At 41.4% G+C, this 16,792-nt stretch overlaps 1 long non-coding RNA gene across 2 annotated transcripts in view; it reads left to right on the plus strand.

Moving 5' to 3' along the window:
- LOC132400692 (uncharacterized) overlaps nucleotides 1-16,539 on the plus strand; it is a 99,161-nt gene extending 82,622 nt beyond the window's left edge. For both annotated transcript variants that reach the window (XR_009514337.1, XR_009514336.1), the window contains one exon: nucleotides 16,150-16,539. This is a non-coding gene — a long non-coding RNA (uncharacterized LOC132400692). The remainder of the gene's footprint in view (nucleotides 1-16,149) is intronic.
- Nucleotides 16,540-16,792: the final 253 nt, after the last annotated feature.

The following is a 16,792-nucleotide window of genomic DNA, read 5'->3' on the forward strand; positions in this document are numbered from 1 at the left end:
CACTGGTCTGATTTACGACTGGCACTGTTAACTCATTGACACACACGCTCTTCATAAGAATGAAGGTTTGAACTAGATAATAACTCAAGGGCTGCACACCTCTGTCTTGGATCAGCACAATAGTCTCTCTGTGAAGCAACCTCAGGTAGGCTGCTCCAAATCAGGAACCTGATAACAAACACACATGGTTCCAGCAGTTTCCCCTTTAAAATTCCATGGCTAGAGTATCAAAAGAAATATTGCAAACTTAGTAGTTCTATGCTTTCCAGATGAAGAATGGATTTTGAAAAAACGAGGAAGATAACAAATCTGCACGAAGAACTCAGTGCATTGAGCAGAATCTGTGGGGAGAAAGGAATAGTTGACATTTCAGGTTGAAACCGTGCATCAAGACTGAAGGCAAGGGAAGATAGCCAGTATGAAGAGAAGAGGGAGAGTGATGGGCCAGTAGGTGATTATTATAACTAGCAATGTAATGTTGGAAATGCTACCCCCACAGATGCTGCTCGGCCCACTGATTTCCTCCAGCAGATTGTCTGTGGCTTCATATTTCACCCTCAACAGTCTCTTGTGTCTTCAACTTTAGAAAGGGATCTGAAAAAGAGAGGTGGCACTCATAGCAGGAAGTTGCCAGAGAGGTGTCAAAGGTATCCTCTATCAATGTCTGCACCTTTGGGAACTTTGCCCTGTAGCCAAATGCCTTTTCCAGGCATTGATTGAAAAGTCGAATTTGTCTATAATTGATGGTTTCCCCATTTTTCTGGTAATTTTTTTTTGACTGGTTGTATAGCTGTAGGCAGTAAAGTGTGATATATCATACAGTAATAGAGCAAAACAGCATGGATACTGCCCTTTGACCCAATGACCATAGTATCCACCCAGCTACGGTGTTCAGCCTACATCCCTTCAAGTGCCACAGTTCCAAATACCAATCCAAGTGCTTCTTAAATTAAATTACGCTATTGTGCCTGCCTCAACCACTTCCTCTGGCAGCTTGTTCCATGTGCACACCACCCTCTGACTGAACGCCCACACCTCAAGGTTCGATGACAGCTTCTTCCCCACTGCTGTCAGGTTCCTGTGCTGACCTGAAGAACCAGAAGTGTACTTTGAATTGTATTTTTCTGAACTTGCATTTCCTGGCTCTGTGACTCAGAATGGAAGCGGGAGGAGAGACAGGCTGTGGTGAAAGTGGATTTGATAGTTAGGGGAACGGACAGGAGATTCTGTGGGCCAGAATGAGATTACTGGATAGTATGTTGTCTCCCGGGTGTTAGGGCCTGGAATATCTTGGACTGAGTCCTCAGCATTCTTAAGTGGGAAGGTGAACAGCCAGAAGTCATGGTCCATGTACGTACCAACGACATGCATAGGATGAGTGACGAGTTTCTGCATGGGGAGTTCAGGGAGTTAGGTGTTAAGTTAAAGGGCAGGGCCTCCAGGGTTGTGATCTTAGGATTGCTCCCTGTGCCATGTGCTAGTGAGGCCAGAAATAGGACCATTATACAGTTTAATATGTAACTAAGGAATTGGTGTAGAAGAGAGGGCATGAGACTTTTGGATCATTGGGCTCTCTTCCAGGTAAGCTGGAACCTGTACAGACGAGATGATTTGCACCTGAACTGGAGGAGCACTGATATCCTAGTGGGAAGGTTTGTTAATGCTGCACAGTGGGGTTTAATCTAGAAATGCAAGGGGATGGGAACCAGAGTGCCAGACTAGTTAGTGGAGAGGTTGTGGAGGCAGGTGTTCATAAGATCTCAGACAAAGTTAGGAATCAAAAGGTTGGGCATAGTGTGCCTAATGTGCTAAGCTGCCTAAATTTCAAAGCAAGAAGAATTATAAGGTAGGCAGATAATAACGCTGCAGATGAGGTAGCTGATTTACAAACAGAGGCAAACTGTAGTGAGGAGAGATGTTGATAGGCCAAAATTGGAGTCAGCTGGATGAGTTGCAATGGAAAAGGCAGCCAAAATCAAAAAGGGCGGGTTCAGGATGGAAGGTGTTGCATTTGAATGTGTGCAGTATATGGAATAAGGAAGAAGAACTTGTAGCAAAGTCGCAGATCAGGTACAATGTTGTAGGCATCATGGAATCATGGCTAAAAGAAGATTATATCTAGGAGCTTAATGTCCAAGGTACACTAGATACATCACCTGGACTGGATGGTGTACACCCAGGGTTCTGAAAGTAGTGGCTGAAGAGATTATGGAGGCATAAGTAATGATCTTTTAAGAATCATTAGATTCTGAAATGGTTCTGGAAGACTGGTAAATTGTAAATGTCACTCCACTCTTCAAGAAGGGAGAGACACCGAATTAAGAAAACAATGGGATAGTTATTCTGACTTTAGTGGTTGGGGAGGTGTTGGAGTCTACTATTAAGGATGAGGTCTCAGGCTACATGAAGACACATGATAAAGTAGACTGTAGTTAGCATGGTTTTCTCAAGGGAAAATCTTACCTGACAAAGTAGAATTGGTTGATGTTGTGTACTTGGATTTTCAGAAGGCCTTTGACAAAGTACCACATATGAGGCTGCTTAGCAAATTACAATCCTATGGTATTACAGGAAAGATTCTAGCATGGATAAAGCAGTGGCTGATTGGCAGGAGGCAAAGAGTGGAAATAAAGGGAACCTTTTCTGGCTGGCTACCAGTGGCTAGTGGTGTTCCAAATTGGTCTGTGTTGGAACCGATTCTTTTCACATTATATGTCAATGATTTGGATGATGGAATTGATGGCTTTGTTGCAAAGTTGGCAGATGAAGTGAAAATAGGTGGAGGGGCAGGTACTTTTGAGGAAGTAAGACTATAGAAGGACAGGCAGATTAGGAGAATGGCAAAGAAATAGCGGATAGAATAAAGTGTTGGGAAGTGCATGGTCATGCATTTTGGTAGAAGAAATTAAAGAGTTGACCATTTTCTAAATGGAGAGAAAATACAAAAAACTGAAATGCCAGGGTACTTAGGAATCCTTATGCAGGATTGGCTAAAGGTTAATTTGCATGTTGAGTCTCTGGTAAGGAAGGCAAATGTGATGTTAGCATTCACTTCAAGAGGACTAGGATATAAAAACAAGGATATACTGTTGAGACTTTATAAAACACTGGTGAGGTCTCACTTTGAGTATTGTAAACAGTTTTTGGCCCCTTATCATAGAAAGGATGTGCTAAAACTGGAAAGGGTTTAAAGGGTGTTCACGAAAATCATTCCAGGATTGAATTGCTTGTCATATGATGAGCATCTGATAACTGTAGGACTGTATTCACCAGAATTCAGAAAAATGAGGGGTGATCTCTTTGAAACCTATTGAATGGTGAACAGCCTTGAAGGAGTGGATGTGGAGAGGATGTTTCCTATAGTGGGAGAGTCTAAAACCAGAGTGCACAGCCTCAGAATAGAGGGGCGTCTTTTTAGTATGGAGATGAGGAGGAAATTCTTAAGCAGTGAGTGTTGAATATGTGGAATTCTTTGCTTTGCCATGGTCAGCTGTGGAGGCCAAATCTTCATGTATATTTAAGGCAGAGGTTGATACATTTTTGATTGGTCAGGGCATGAAGCTGATATGGGGAAAAGGCAGGAGGGGCCAAGAGGAAAATTGAACCCGCCACGAGTCAAATAGTCTAATTCTGCTCCTTTATCTTACATCTTATGGTCAAAATATGTTTATTTTTGTTTATTTTGTGACATAAGTTAGGTATAATTTATGTTACTTTAAATTGCTGTCGTAGAGTTATAGAGCAATACAACAGGGATACAGGCCCTTTGGCCCAACAGTGCCCATCCAGCTACTCCCAGTTTTGCATTCACTCCGTTTCCTTCTCTATATACCTATCCAAATGGTTCTTACAGATACTATACTGCACCCACCTCAACCTCTGCCTCGGCAGCTTGTTTCATGTACTCATCACTCTCTGCATGAATAAGTGGCTTCTCAGGTCCCTTTTAAATATTTCCTCTCTTGCCCCAAGTCAATGCCTCCTCGTTTTAAGCTCCCCTACCCTGGAGAAAATAATGTTACTACCCACCTCATCTGTGCTCATGACTTTGTTAACTTCTTTAAGATCCATCCCTCATTCTCTCAACTGGCCAGCCTCTACCTGTAAATCAGGCCCTCTATTTCTAGCAACATCCTAGTCATTCTTTGCTGCACTCCTTCCAGTTTAATTTTATGTGCCATAGCTCAGCAGGCGCAGCATGCAAGAAGCAAATAACAAACCACTGGAGGAACTCAGGGCAGCATTTGTGGAGGAAAATGGGCTGTCATCTGGTACTGATGCTGGGTCTTTAGCTGAAACAACTATCCTGATGAAGTTTAAGTCTTCTCTTCAAAGGGAGTTCAGTGAAACCCTCTCTCACCGTTCTGCTTCTGTAATCTCTACTGCCCTCTGACTCTTCCACCATGTCCTCACCCAGACCCACTGCCACAGCCATTCCTGGGAGTTTGTCTTTGCTGCCATCTTGTCCCTATCAGATTCCTTCTCCTCCAGCCCTTGACTTCTCCCACCATCATGGCTTCCCCTATCATCTTTTAACTAGCCTCCTTCCCCTCCTGTCACTTTTTTGTTCTGGCATTTTCCCCCTTCTTTCTCAATCATGTAGAAGGGTTTTGCCCAAAATGTCAGCTGTTTCTTCATTTCCAAAGATGCCGGCTGACTGCTGAGTTCCTTCAGAATTGTGTGCGTGTTGCTTTGAACAATTGATTGTCCATTTTCCTCAACAGACACTGCCTGGATGCTCAGCTTACAGACAGACAGACATACTTTATTGATCCTGAGGGAAATTGGGTTTCGTTACAGTTGCACCAACCAAGAATAGTGTAGAAATATAGCAATATAAAACCATGAATAATTAAATAATAATAAGTAAATTATGCCAAGTGGAAATAAGTCCAGGACCAACCTATTGGCTCAGGGTGTCTGACACTCCGAGGGAGGAGTTGTAAAGTTTGATGGCCACAGGTAGGAATGACTTCCTATGACACTCAGTGTTGTATCTCGGTGGAATGAGTCTCTGGCTGAATGTACTCCTGTGCCTAACCAGTACATTATGGAGTGGATGGGAGTCATTGTCCAAGATGGCATGCAACTTGGACAGCATCCTCTTTTCAGACACCACCGTCAGAGAGTCCAGTTTCACCCCCACAACATCACTGGCCTTACGAATCAGTTTGTTGATTCTGTTGGTGTCTGCTACCCTCAGTCGGCTGCCCCAGCACACAACAGCAAACATGATAGCACTGGCCACCACAGACTCATAGAACATCCTCAGCTTCATCCAGCAGATGTTAAAGGACCTCAGTCTCCTCAGGAAATAGAGACGGCTCTGACCCTTCTTGTAGACAGCCTCAGTGTTCTTTGAACAGTCCAGTTTATTGTCAATTTGTATCCCCAGGTATTTGTAATCCTCCACCATGTCCACACTGACCCCTTGGATGGAAACAGGGGTCACCAGTTTCATCAGCAGCTTAATTGTTTTTTGCTCAACATTCTAGCATTTGCAGTGTCTTGTGTCTCCAGAGCTTGCAAAGACACTAAGACCAAGATTCCAAGGAGGGCGATGACTCTGACCTTGATATAGAGAACTTTGCTGGCACTTCAGGTTGCTTTCAGGTACACGTCAGTACTAAGGGTATCTTATTGGTGCTATCAAAAGGTCCTCTGTAAGGCCTGGAATATTAATGCCGTTTCCCTGACCTACTCTTAAGCCATGATTCTTAAAGGTCCATTAAGTTTGACACCACATTGCAGGCCGAAGCACTTGTAATGTGATATTCTATAGTCAAAATGTGGAATGCATCATGTCTGATCCTGGCCGCATGTGGATATTTTCCTGGGGGTAGGGTTGGGGGGGTGGGGGGATAGCCTCGCAACCACAGATAGGAAGCTGAAATTAGGCAAGTTGAATTCCTTAACACTATGATTAAAAAAGCAAGCAATAGGATCAAACCAAGTAAGACCTGTGGGCATCTCTGAATCTCGTCCATCCATGAATTAGCAATATTTTCTTTCAACGAAACCTTAGGTTGTCCAAATTTGACTCACTGTGGCTTTTTGATTCATTTCATTTCTGAGGCATTTGAACAAGTATTAGGTACAGTTATTTTGCTGCAATGACCTAGTCTGTTTTATCATTCCAGTAAGGTCAGATATACTGTCCTGTATACATAGCCATGTGTCTGGATTCTACATGTACTTCTTCAGAGAAGCTTTTTGGTCTGTCTTGCATTTTTTTGCAAAAATTTTATATGAACATTATCTTAGGCTTTTGAGTGTGTTGGGTAGGGTGTTATAATAAGTTGTTCACTGACTTTAAGTTGTTAATAAATCCTCAGTATGTCATAATAGGCCTGGAAAGCTGCAGCTCCCTCTGTAGTCTGGCATCATCTAATCCAGGCTCATCTGACATTTCTAGTTTTTAAGCATTATTTAGTAATGGCTAGACACATTACATGACTGGAGCATTAATCATTTTGAATTAAATGGGACTAGGTTCTCCAAACTACTCCATTCATTCTTTCCTTCTCAAACTTCTGGTAAGCTCCTCCCCTCCCCATTCTCCATTCCCTTTTCCCCCTTCCCTCCCTATCTCCTTGCCTGCCCATCACCTCCCTCTGCTGCTCCTCCCCCTTTTCTTTCTTCCTTCCATGGCCTTCAGTTCTCTGCTATCAGATTCCCCTTTCTCCAGCCCTGTATCTCTTTCACCAATCAACTTCCCAGCTCACCCCCCCCCCCCCACCCTCCTGGTTTCACCTATCACCTTGCGTTTCTTTCTCCTCTCCCCCCACCTACTAATTCTGTCTCCTCTTCTTTTCTCTCCAGTCCTGTGAAGGGTCTCAGCCCGAAACGTTGACGCTACTCTTTTTCCATAGATGCTGCCTGGCCTGCTGAGTTCCTCCAGTATTTTGTGTGTGTTGCCCTGAAAAAGTCACTCAGAGTTACGAACAGAGTTGATCATGACAATGTTGCTGACCAGATGCACATTGCACCGTTTCTAAGGGGCATAAAAATGGCAGCAAACTGGGGAGGGGCATTGAAGGTGAAATTTGAAGCAGAGAATTTTGAAGTGATATCTTTAAGAGGAAGAGCAAATTAAACTAATTGAAACAATTTTAGAAGGGTTGCAGAAACCCACTGAAACTTTCATCTACATGCTTTAAACTTGCAAGGCATGGTTATACAAGTTAGGGAAAGCACAAGGGACCTTTGACATTACAGGTAGAGGAATAGAATACAAAAAAATGGAAATAGCATTAAAGTTTCATAAATCATAGTTTTTTGAGTACTCAGTCTGATTATGGGCTAGAGGGAGTTTTTCAGGCGAGATGAGAGAATCCAGGATTTTCTCCTTTGAGCTGAGACTATCAATGAGCGATTCAATAGAGGAGCCGAAAGTGAAGAATGAATTAACTGATTAAATAATGAAGAAATGTTTCTGCGAGCAATCAAGTTGATAACCAGTGGCTGCATATTGAGGATAACTTACAAAAGAACAAAGAAGATTAGAAATCTGCTGTTATGCAACATGTTATTCTAACCCAAAATGGATTGTCTAGATGGGTGGTAGAAATAGATTTGGGAATAAGTTTCAGAGAGGTATTAGACATAAACTGCAACAAATTGTTTTGCAGGGCTAAGGACAAGAAAAGGGCAAGGAGATGGTTCAAAGAGCTGGCTGGGTCAAGGTGGAATGGATGAACCTTTTCCGAGCTGTTAAGTTTCACAATGATCTCAAAGCATTGATTGAAGTGCGATTTGAGATTATGTACGTTGCTTCAGGATCATGTGATTAGTCTTGTGGATAGATTGTTCACAGTCTAGGGTCACATGTGAAAAATAACAACATAGTCATATATAGGAGAGTGTTTATTACCTGTTTAATCATTCTGGCATGACTCACTCCACGCAAGAATGAAGGATTTTGCATTTATATAAAAATAACTTTTTTTTTCAAAGGTGCAATGTACATAATCAACTTCTCCATAGAAGTATTCCATGAAAGTCAGGGAGATAACAACAAAATCTGCCTTAATGATGAGAACTGAGGAAAAGCCATTGACTAAGAGACTGCAACAAATTAGTCTGTTTTTGTTTAAACAAACATGGAATCCTTGATAGGCTCCTGAGAGTGAAGATATGGCTTTAGTTTAGTTCTGCTTTGGCTTTGAGAAACAGTATGAAAGAATACTGTGTGGGATGCATGTGCTCTTTTGCCTTCATTGCTTTTATTCCTGATTCAAAGAACCAAGCGGGTTTATAACAAACTCCAATTTCTAGCTTGGCAATCTGGAGAGTTTTTATAGTTTCCCAGGTCTTCAATGTAATATCTGTAAAGGAAAGCAGAATGCACTAGCTCCCAGTGAGGTTGTAACCAGAAAGCTGGCTCCACAACATGCCCATTGGTCAGCCAGCAATGTCATATAGGTCATTACCTCCTCCCTGTACCCTTATCAGCCCCACTGCTAATCTCCAGTACCCCACAATAAAGGAAGCAGATGACACAACTGATCTGCTGTACAATACCATTCTGTAGAGCTGTTCTGATTTTTCCTTTGATCAAACATGTTACAGTGGTGACAAAAATAAGTAAAAGAACAATCAGAAATGGGCTGATGAATCTAGCTTATTTTAAGGGAAAAATGGCATCGTGAACTGAAGGGCTGTACAACTGTGAGATTAGCTTTGGCAACTTCTTTTTAACACAGTACTGATTTATTTCCTTCTTTTCAATGTTGCCAAGAGAATTCTTGTTACCTTAGCAATATAAAGTCATTATAACACAGGCACTGAGCTCCCAGAATCAAATCACGTCTTGTCATAACAATATCCAGAGGCAGTAGATTTGCAATTACTGTCTGTGGCCTGTAACTGTTAATTCCCATGGGGGGTGTTGCTATGCTATAATATAGGTCTGGTCACAATAAGGCAGTGGAATTCAAAGAACCCCAGTTGTCATTTCCAGCCTACCTCCCCTTGAGCCGTGACACTTAGCAGACTTGCTGCCTCCTTGTGTCCGTGCAGTCTACCCTGCAGTGAGTCACTAACTGAGCATTGTTTCCCCTTTTTCCCTATTCTTTTGCTGAAGGGTATTACCTTATCTACCTAACAGAAAATTAACATTGCTTTGTATGGCTATTGATCCAGCTGCTTTTAGTCCCTCTTTCTATGGAGAAGCCTTTATTACCAGTTCCCCATAACAGTACTGTAAAGTACAGCTCAGAGTTGGCTCTGATTATCTAGATTACAGAATGTGAAAAGTATAATAAGAGCTTATAATATTAATAAGAAGTCATTCAAAAGTGCAAGTTACTGCCACAGCATTTCAAGAGCATCTAATTGAGGAACTGGAGCTCAGTACATGGCTGCAGGTATATGTTCAGCTCACATCTCATTAATTGGAGTGGCTGTAATTCAGAGTTCAAAGGGCAATGAGGAGAGGTAGAAGCAGGAAGCAGATCATGTCTTGGACACACTCACATTGCGGTGTGGAAGGTAAAAGGTTGTTGAGATCTATGCACGCTGCAGAACATGACGAGTTCAGGGAAATGAGTTCAACAGGATCAAGTTTATGAAATTATGTGCCTACACAGCACAAACGAAGCCCACATTCCGAAGTTGCCAGTGTTCGCTCCAATGTCCAAAAACTTGTCAATACTTTTATTGCCACGTAAAATAAATTGGCAAAGTTTATTACTGTCCCTTGTGCCAAAGTACAGTGAAAAACTTTGTTTTGCTTGCCATCAACATCGGCCTGTGGGTATTCCTCCTCAGCGGCTCAGTTCAAGAGCTTTACTCACGGAGCAAATTTAAGTGGGTGCTGTATCAATTTTTCAGTCTGTTTGGAGGGAGAACTATGGTTTCTAATTGGAAGTGCACACATTTTGGCCTTCCAGGAGAGTATGTGCTTCCCACACTTGCTAGGTGTAGGGAGAGCACTGTCACTGGTTGGGGAGTCTGGGCCAATCTCAAAATAGGGAGTGGGTCATTTAGAATTGAGTTGAGTAGCAATTTCTTCACTCAGTGGATGGTAGATTTTTGGAATTCTCTACATTGAAAGATGGTGGAGGCTCAGGATTGATATATTTCTGGATACTAAACCAGTCAAGGGATATAGAAAAAGCGTACCAAAAAGATGTTGGGATGGATGAGTGGCCACAACCTCAATGAGAAGCAGAGCAGGTTCAAAGAGCTGAATAGCCCGTTCTTGCTCCTGTCCTAAATATGGAGCTCTTTAACTCTGAAGTTTCTACCCTGAACATCCCCAGCTTTCTCTTCTTAAAACCCTCCTGCAGTACTACATTGGACTCTTTCCAGTTCACCTATCTCTCAAATGGGTCCACTGATGATGCCATCCAGTCCCACCTGGAAAGTGATGACTCTGTTGCCAGGACACTGTTTATCAAGTTCAGCTTGACATTTAATATGAACATCCCTCCGAAGCTGGTGGGTAAATTATCCTTGTTAGGTCTGAAACTGGATCCTGGATCTCTTGACAGAAAGGCCACAGTCAGTCCGTGCTGGCAGAAACATCCCTGTCTCCACCACACTGAGCACCAGGCTTCCCAGGGCTGCGTGTTCAGCAGTTTGATTGCACTGCTAGATACGGTTCAAAATAAATCATCAAGTTTGCAGATGACGCAGCAGTGGGTCAACAATGATGACAAGGCAGCGTACAGAGATGAGGTAGAGCAGCTGGTAGTATGATGTGAGTACAGCAACTTGAGCCTCAATGTGGACAAGACCAAAGAGATGACTGTGGACCCTATGAAGATGCAGGCTGACCACTCCTCAATGCACATACATGGCTTCTATGTGGAGAGAGGAGCACCAAGAGTCTGGGAGTGCAGGTAATGGACAATCTCACCTGGTCCTTCAACAACACCTCTTTGGTCAAGAAAGCACATTTCCATCTCCATGTCTCCACTTCCCAAAGAGATTGAGGTGTGTGCCCATTATAACCAATTTCTACAGGAGCACCATTGACAGTGTCCTGATCAGCTGCATCACTGTCTGATATGGGAAATGAGTGTATCTGACTGCAAGCCCTTACAAAGGATTGTGAGAACTGCTGAGAAGATCATTGAAGCCTCTCTTCCACCTATCAGAGATATTTATTAGGAGCACTACATATGCAAGGCCCTTAGGATTGTTAATGATCCCTCCCATCTATCTGTTAATCTCTTTGACACCCTACCATCAGGCAGGAAATACTGTCCTGTTAGGACAAGAACTGATAGGATGGGTAACAGTTCTTCCCCCAGACAATATGACTACAGAACTCCTTGTCACCACTCAGGTTTCACCACACAGGAAGTGTCAGCAGCATTATACTGTTTACTTTTTAACTTGTATTGTAACTGCACCTTATTATTTGTTAACTTACTTGTGATAATATTACTTTATGTGTATATGTGTGTGCTATATGTAGTCTGTTGTGTACCTTGGTCTGGGAAGAATGTTGTTTCATTTGGTGGTATACAGTACATGTGTATGGCTGAAAGATAATAAACTGAATTTGAAATCTCATTTCTTTGATTAAGTTATAGAGCCATGGAGTAATACACAATGACTCTATAACTTGGTCAAATAGATGGTTCAAGGAGAGCCTTAAAGACTCTCCCTTTGCCCCAACTGGTTCATGCCGAACCCAGCATCCTCCCTGCTAGTCTCAATTGCCCACATTTGGCCCATAACCCTCCAAGCCCCTCCCCTCCATATACCTATCCAAATGTTTCTTAGATGTTGCAATTGTACCCGCCTTAACCAGTTCCTCAGGCAGCTCATTCCAAGCACTCGCTGCTCTCTGTGTAAAGAAATTGCTTCTCAGGACTATTTTAAATCTTCCTTCTTATATCTGTGTCTTTCAGTTTTGAACTGCTCCAACCCCATCTCCCTAACTGATCAAGATCTCTTTGCAATTTATTATAAATAAACCTGCTTCACTATCAATAGGACCCCCTCATTATAATTATCAGCAAACTTGCTAATTGTACCATGTACATTCATATCCAAATTAGTTATAACATAATGAATAATAGAGATTTGAACACTGACCCTGGGGCACCCTATTAGTCAGAGAATCGATTTCGACTATCACCCTTTGCTTCTGTTCATCAAACCAATTCTGAATCCATCTCACTGGCTTCCCCGAATCATGCAGGACCTTGTCAAAAGCTTTACTAAAGCCCATAAAGACAACATCTGCTGCCCTAACAATTGCACTCACTTTGCCCTCTGGACACTCTTGAATTTCTGGTATACTGCTCGTGTCTTCTGTAGTGAAGACTGATGCAAAATATTTATTCAGCTTGTCTCCCATTTTCTTCTCCCCCATTACTGCCTCTCCAACATCCATTTTCCAGTGGTTCAATATCTACTCTCGTTTCTCTTCGTCGAGTCCTGACGAAGGGTCTCGACCCGAAACGTTGACTGCTCCTTTCAACGGATGCTGCCCGACCTGCTGAGTTCATCCAGCTTTTTTGTATGTCTCATTTCTCTTTTACTCTTTCTATAAATGAAAAAAATGGTACCCCTTTGATATTATCGGCTAGCATTATATTTCATCTTTTTGCTTGTTATGGCTTTTTTAAAAGTTGTCTTCTGCTGATTATTAAAAACTCCCAATCTTTTAACTTTCCTCTAATTTTTGCTTTATTATGTGCTCTCTCTTGCTTTTACATTGACTTTGACTTCCCTTGTCATCCATGATTGTGTCATCCTGACTTTAAGATAGTTCTTACTTGTGGTGTATCAATCCCATGTCTTCCAAATTGCTCCCAGAAACTCTAGCCATTACTATTCTTCCATCCTCCCTGTTAATACCCCTTCCAATCAACTTCGGCCAGCTCCTCTCTCATGCCTCTGGAATTCCCTTTACTCCCCTGTAATACTGATATATTTAACTACATCATCTCCCTCTCAAATTGCAGGGTGAATTCTGATTTTTGTCTCCTAAGGATATCTTTACCCTCAAAATCTGGTTCATTACACAACACCCAATCCAGAATAGCTGATCCCCTAGTGGGCTCAACCACAAGCTGCTCTAAAGGTCATCTCGTAGGCGTTCTACATATTCTCCCTCTTGGGATTCACAATTAGCACCAGCCTGATTTTTCCAATCTACTTACATATTGAAATTCCCTATGATTATCATGACATTGCACTTTTGTCATGACTTTTCTAACTCCTGTTGCAATTTATAGCCCATATCCTGGCTACTGTTTAGAGGCCTGTATATAACCCCCATCAGGGTCTTTTTACCCTTGCAGTTCCTCAGCTCTACCCACAACGATTCTACATACTCCAATCCTATGTCATCTCTTTCTTTGTATTTGATTTCTTTTTTTACCAAAACAGTCATGCCATCCCCCCTGTATTGTCCTTTTGATACAAAATGCATCCTTGGATGTTAAGCTCACAACTATAATTTTCTTTCAGCCACAACTCAGTGATGCCCACAACTTCTTACTTACCAATCTCTAACTACGCTACAAGATCATCTTTCTTTCATCCTCTAACTGGCAATTTCAGTCTAAAATTGCCAACATGAAGGTGAAGAAAGGAGAAATTTCTATTAGTGTGGAGCTTTGTAGGCACAGAATGATTTATGCCAGTGAGCTGCAGAAGCAGCGGCCAGAGCATTACTTCAATGAATTAAAATTTGAAGCAGGGCAGAGGACAGGATTATAGTGAGGGATCTGGGGATTAAGATTAATTGTGTTTTACCCTAATAGAACTTAAATTGTCACCTACCCAAATCGCTTCCCTCTTTACTGTAAACTTCTGGTTTCAATTGTTATTGTCACTGTATATTTGACAAGTGAGAGACAAGTTGTGACTGGACTGCAATTTTTTTTCTGTTTGTTCAGCGTTATGAGAAAGAACTGATATCCTTTCTCAGATAAAGCAAAATGAAAGGTAACTCAAAGAATAACTTATGAAAACAATTTGCTGCCCTTCAATGAGTCAACTTCATGAGCTATAAAATAATAAGACAGTTTTGCATTCTATATAATTCCTTTCATAATTCATGATTGTACGCAATCACATTTTCTTTTCTGGTTTCTGATGCAGGTGGTGTTGCCAACATGGAGTTTGCTTTGATTTGCCTGCAGATTTTAGAATTGGCATATTTAAACTGTTTTTATTGAAGAAACTATTCAGTGCATACGTGTTGTTGTCACTGGGCAAAAATATTGCGCAACACAAGATTTTTGCACAAACTGGTCATTACAAATTAGAGGGAACATTGCCCACAAGGTCCATATTTTTCATTACCTGTTAAAACTTAAGATGTTGTTGTCTCTGTTCCCTAACTGCTCATCCACTGAAAGGTCAGTCACCTGGCCAGACTCATTGCCCAATGCCAGGTCCAGTACAGCCCCTCCTTTTGTTGAACTACCTGCATATTGGTCTAAGAAACCCTCCTGGATGCACTGAGCAAATTCTACTCCACCTAAACCTCATGAACTCAGAATGTCCCAGTTTATATTTGGGAAGTTGAAATCCCCCATGATAACAACACTATTGTTTTTACACCTTTCTTTAATCTGCCTGCATATCTGTTCCTCAATGTCATGGTGGCTATTGGGGAGTTTGTGGTACAATTCCATCAGAGGTTACCTCCTTCCTGTTTTTGACATAAAGACTTACTGGGTGAGACCACCTCCTCAATTATAAACAAGCGAAAATCTGCAGATGCTGGAAATCCAATCAACACGCACAAAATGCTGGAGGAACTCAGCAGGCCAGGCAGCATGTATGGAAAACAGTACAGTAGACATTTCGGGCCAAGACCCTTCGGCAGGACTGAAGCCCCTGTTATGTCCCTTCTGAGTGCAGGTTGAATATTGTTCCTGATTAGTAGTACAACTCTTCCCCTCCCCGCTCTTTTACCTTTTTCTCTATCTTTTCTGAAACATCAATACTCCTGTTGCTTAATACTTTCTCCAAATTAATTACATTTGACTTCAATGATGGAATATTTGATTTTAACAATTAGAAGTGTCTTTAGTTTGCAAAATGTTGATAAAGGACTTTATAGTGTTAATCTTGTATGAACAGATTGACTACATCATAGTTTTCACTCTGCATTTATCCTTCTATAAATGGCAGCTTATAGATGTGACATTACATTAAACTATCAGTCTATGGTGTTGTGCTTTGGTGTACTCAATTTATCAATTTTGTTAAGAAGCGTATTCCTGTTTAATTTCATATATATATCTCACCCTGGATGCTTTTTGCCTGCACTCAGGATACCCAGTGAGTATCCAATGACCCTTGCACTGACCTTCAAATTGCGTGCCCTGAGCAACATCTGGTCTTGCAGCTGGTTCTTGTGCATGAAAGGGCATGTTAAAGCAGGCAGAGAAATGACCTTTAACAATAGCTGGTGTCACTGTACCTTCTCCATAGAATGTGAATAGCACTCATTGTAATCATGTGTTTCCTTTATGTTCATCAGCCTCACCACCACCCCCAACATCCCCGCAAATAGAAAGCCAGCTGCAACCACAATACTTATTCCAGCAGCGCCCAAACTAATGGATACATTTACATATGGTTCAGCAATTGTACTGGCGGTGGGCTGCTTTCCAAACGTGGAGCTGGGAGCTGGGAGAATGTCGGCTGTCACATCATGAGAAGAAATGTGTTGTAGTTGGGTATTGCAATGGATTGGTTTGTAATTAGTAAATGTTGACAGCATGAAAGCAATAGAATTTAACCATGTTTCTAGTAAGTAAGGATTTGGTATGACATTTCACCAGATAGAACACAATGGTCACAGATGAACTTTTATTGCAAGGAGTTGGCTAAAGGCAATGATTTCCTCTTTTTCAACCATGGTAAAATCAACATTAATGTTTTCATACTCAGCAATTCAAATAAACACTCAAAACATAATGTTGATATATTTAAACTAGCACATACTTGCAGCAGCCACAGAGAGATAGGAAAGTCAGTAATTTAGTTATTTTACTTGGTATGTAATTATTTTCTATGCTTCTGCTTTCCCCTTCTTGTTCCATTGCAATTCCCACAAACCAGTTTAAAATTCCTACAATCCCCACCAAACCCACTTAAGCCCTTTCCCTTCCTGATGTTGATCCCAAACTTACTTATCATTATTATGTTTTTTCTTAAAAGGTTTTGGTCATCATGATCACCAGTTATTGCCAAGCTTTTTTGATAAGTTTGGGAAAGGCATATTTATCTACTGAAGAGTCTCTGAGAAGGAATCCTTTCCTTGGAACCGTCCAGCTACTGTGGCATTGACCAAGACAAGGGAGATCTGGATGTCAAAGATACAGCTGCTATTATGGGCATCAGACCAATGAGAGAGAGTTCAGATTTACAGTAGGCACTTGCAAGCAAAGAGTTTGCTTTTTTCATGTGGCATTTCTTGAACTCCAGCCAATCTTTCCACTTCCACAAATGTATTGTATATCAAAGTTCAAAGTAAATTTATTACCAAAGTTGTTATGTTTTGTAACCTCAAAACATTAAACTAATTCAAGGAAAGACTCGGGAGTCTGAAATGCAGGTGGTGTATGCAATTAATGTATTTTTTACATATAATGAATTATATGAATGAACAGGAATGCTTAATTGAACAATATATATGCAAGATTACTCAAATATTATTGCATTACTAAATACCCAACACACCTCCCTGCTTAGCTATAAACTCCAACTAAGTAGAGTATGTATCTCAACTATATTCAGAGTTGCTATATAATACAACGACTATCTACAAACAGCCACAGCATAGTAAATTTTAAAGTGTCCC

The sequence above is a fragment of the Hypanus sabinus genome, chromosome 10 (assembly GCF_030144855.1).
Source record: "Hypanus sabinus isolate sHypSab1 chromosome 10, sHypSab1.hap1, whole genome shotgun sequence".
Taxonomy (NCBI): Eukaryota; Metazoa; Chordata; class Chondrichthyes; order Myliobatiformes; family Dasyatidae; genus Hypanus; species Hypanus sabinus.